Genomic DNA, 4,153 nt, shown 5'->3' with positions numbered 1-4,153 from the left:
GATTCAGCGACGTCGAATTACCTTTGTATCAAACTGTCGAGAACTTCTACCTGAAAGTTTTTCCTTCACCTCTTATTGACTGGGCTATTTAGGATCGTATAATATGTGTTAGTATTTAATTTTGAAATAATTTGTTTGTATTTCTCATGAAATAAATATTCCTGTTGAGGATAATATCAGTTGTTTTTTATAATTCATTTTCACGAATCACATCAAACGGGTCATCTTGTTATACTATTTATACGTAATGTAATGTTTTGTTCTTTTTTACAATGTTCCTTTAATCATAGAGTCAGATAAATCTTTCGTATATCAAGGTCACCTTTAGTTCCATTGATGGTCATCTTAATTCTCCTTGAACGAATACGAACGAATTCGACTGCGAGAATTTAAAAGAAAAAAATATCTGCTTTGAAGTTTGGTTGAAAACATGAGGATAGAAAGAAAGTGAAAGGAAAAAATGTAAAATAGAAAAAGAGAGAGAGAGAGAAATTAAAGTATCCTTCTTTTTTTGTGTCTGTTCGTTGGAAAAATTCTAATCCAAGAGTCGTAGCCGCCGTTTGAAAAGCGTTTCCTCGCAGAGTGAGAACAAGGAAAACGTTTGACTTCCGCGAGAATACCGTTTACTTTTGAATTTCTCTGATCTCTTTGGTCTATGAAGAGAAAAAGAGAAAAGGAGAAAGAGAAAGAGAAAGAGAAAGAAAAAGATAGAAAATATTTCGACGAGACACGAGGGTAAAGGTCGTGAATACGATAAAGAAGAAAAAGGGGTGCTAGAGGAGTAGAAGAAGAAGAGAAGAAGAAAAGAAGAAGCCGACGAGAGGGGGAAAGGAGAAGCACACTTACCGATTGTTATCACCCCTGTAAATTAACATCTCGAATTAATTCGTTTCTCTGTAGCCAAAGGCAATATAACAAGAACTTCGTACATGATTATATGTATGTAAACGTGATAGAAAAGAGAAAAATCCTTTTTCGCTTTCCTTTGACGTGTATATATTCTATCTCTATCTTTCTTTTACTTTCTCTCTTAATTTCTCTCTCTATCTTTCTTTTACTTTCTCTCTTAATCTCTCTCTCTCTCTCTCCTCTCTCTCTCTCTCTCTCTCTCTCTCTTTCTCTCTGTTTCTCTTTTGCTTTCCTTTTCCATAATTTTTCACTCGCTTCGTTCTCGGAGTCATTACATCAAATTATTATGCATCTGAAAACTTGTTATTCTCACCGTAAAAGAAAAGAATAAAACCCGAGCTCGGTCGATTTTTCCTTTCGGAAAGAAAATTCGAGTTTCCTTAATATTTATATATTTGCTTATTCTCTCTCTGTTTCTCTCTTTCTTTTGTGTTAATTTTCTTAAATAAAAACAATGCAATCTCGTAAAGAATGGATGATCTATACAAAGATAAATACAACAAATAATTCATTAAAAAATGATATTTTTAATATATTAGTTAATAAGAAAAAACGTATTGTTTTCATAATAGTTATAAAAAATATGCAATCGATAAAAGAGACGTAAAAACGAGATTGTATTCGCTAAGTATCATGCTTACCAAAATCGAAAATAGCTTCGAGTGAATCGAATCGAGCGAGGGTGTATGAAAGAAAAAAAAAATGATTCTTAATGCAAAAAAAAGAGAAAGAGCATGGATTACGCTTCCTTCGTCCGATTTTCTTTGCTCGCTCGGCTCCTTCGTTAGCGGTTTCGAGGGTAAAGTGCCATGGAGTTAGCTAATTGGTTGAGCGCCTCGGGCTGCCACCGTGGGACTCCGCAAGATATCCTCTTCTTCTTCTTCTTCTTCTTCTTCATCTTCTTTCTCTTCTATCTTTTTCCTTTTATTCTTTCATTTCTTCTTTCAAAAAGAGAGAAAGAAAGAGAGAGAGAGAGAGAGAGAGAGAGAGAGAGAGAGAGAGAGAGAAAGAGAAAAGCTTTAAGTTCGTATCTAATATCTCAAAAGCTTTTCAAGCTACGTTATAGGTACACTAAAGAAGCAGGCATAACTGTATGTATAATACATATACAAAGATATATATATATATATATAGATAGATAGATACTACTTTTATCCAAGATAACGAAATTGAGTTTTCAGTGATCGAAGCTAAAATGTAGAAAGAGTAAGACAGAAAGTAAAGAAAAAAAAAGAAAAAGAGGGAAACCGTTTGAAAAGAGAATATCTCTAAAGTTTTTGTCTCCATCTATCTATCCATCTACTTATCTAGAGAAAGAAAGGAAAAGACAAAATTAAAATCTATGCAATGCTATCTTCTCAAATATTTTTCTTTTCTAATTTTCGTTCTTCTTTTTAAGGATTCTTTTGCGAAAGCCATCTATTAATTTATTCTTTTAATAAACACAGCGAAGGATAATCGTAAACAACAATTTATTAATTTTATAAGAAATTATCCTTTAAAAAAGGCTATTTTAAAATTTAAATGGCCATTCCTCTTTTAAATCGAATTTTTTTCAATTAAAATACTATGTTTTCAGTAGCTAAGATAGGAATCTACTATCACCGATTATTGATAGAATAAATAAGAATCAATTAGATTACTCTTTTTAGAATATCGCAGAAAACTTGGCATAGAACATCAACAGCAAAATAAAATAAATAAGTGCTTTTAATTGCTTAACACTTTCCAAATCAAAACCGATAACTGCTCACTTTTTATTAATTATTTATTTAATTAGTTATTAATAATTGAAAATACAAAAACATTTTTTCTCATTGCTAAGCAAAGCAATGAAGTTTTCTATTGTTTTTTGTTTTCGATCAATTGCTCACTTTTTGTTTATCAGGCTCCTCGACTTTTAATAATTAATTATTTAATTAGTTATTATTAATTGAAAATACAAAAACATTTTTTCTCATTGCTAAGCAAAGCAATGAAATTTTCTATTGTTTTTTGTTTTCAATCAATTGCTCACTTTTTGTTTATCAGGCTCTTCAGCTTTTAAAAATTAATTATTTAATTAGTTATTAATAATTGAAAAATCGAAAACAAATTATTTTTTATAATTATTTTTACAATTATTAATACAATATTCTTTGATAGTATATAATATAGTTATATTTATTAAAAAAATTTTAAATAATTATATTTATTTATAGTGTCTAAATACGTGTGTGCCATCAGAAATGCGTTTTTTATACATATATATTTTAAAAAGTAAAAGAAAATCAAAACGAATAGATGATAAATCTAACGATGATAACCTGTAACAAAAAGAAAACTATATTAATCATACAATCAAGTGATACAATAGCCAAACATACAAATCGTTCAATTCGCAGATGCACTTTTCAATTGAATTCTCTATTTACTTTAATCAAATCTCTATCTATCGTTGTAATGAAATTAAATTTAAACATAAAATAAATAAAAATAAAGAAATAGGAAAAATAAAAATACTACGTTACTAGAAAAAATAATATTTATTAATTATTATGAAATACTTTTAAGCTGCATTATATAGAAAAGAAAAATTACAAATTTAATAAAATACGATCAAAATGAAAAATTTTAAAGATGAAACAACAAAAAAGAAATTACTGTAATATTTACCGAACGTTATTTAAGCTTCAAAATTTAATATTACGAAAATTGTAATATTTTTGACTCTAACTAACACATATGCATCTTTTAAACGATATAGACACGAATTTGGTGTCCCAAGGAGATGGAATGGTCCATCATCTCCAATTACAACTACAAATTAACGACGAGCAAAAAAGTAATATAATAAAATATAAAATATGACTAGAGAGCTATTCTCTTGCTGTTGAACCTTTGAAAATAACTCAATAGTCTATGCAGTTGCCCTCTTCAGCCAAAATTAAGTGGGGGGCCTCTTCGGCATTTGCCTCTTCGGCATTTAGCCTCTTCTTTTTTCATGCCCTAAACGCTGCTGTGAGGCTTTTTTTAATATTTACTCGAATGCCTCAACAGATATTTGATTTAACACTTTGCATTTAAAAAATTAAATAATATCAAACAAAAGTAGAAACTCTTTGTAATACATTTTATGGTCTTGTAATACACTATAGTCTTCTTTACTCGACCACTTTTATCTTTTATCTATACTTTACTTTGTATTTACTATACATATAAAACAAATGAAGTATTCAGTAGGAATGACTAAAAAGAGCAAAGC

Source organism: Polistes canadensis, unplaced genomic scaffold, assembly GCF_001313835.1.
Source record: "Polistes canadensis isolate GaletaPanama2010 unplaced genomic scaffold, ASM131383v1 scaffold_56, whole genome shotgun sequence".
NCBI classification, from domain to species: domain Eukaryota; kingdom Metazoa; phylum Arthropoda; class Insecta; order Hymenoptera; family Vespidae; genus Polistes; species Polistes canadensis.
The sequence above is the reverse complement of the archived record's forward strand: the minus strand, read 5'-3'. Positions refer to the sequence as shown.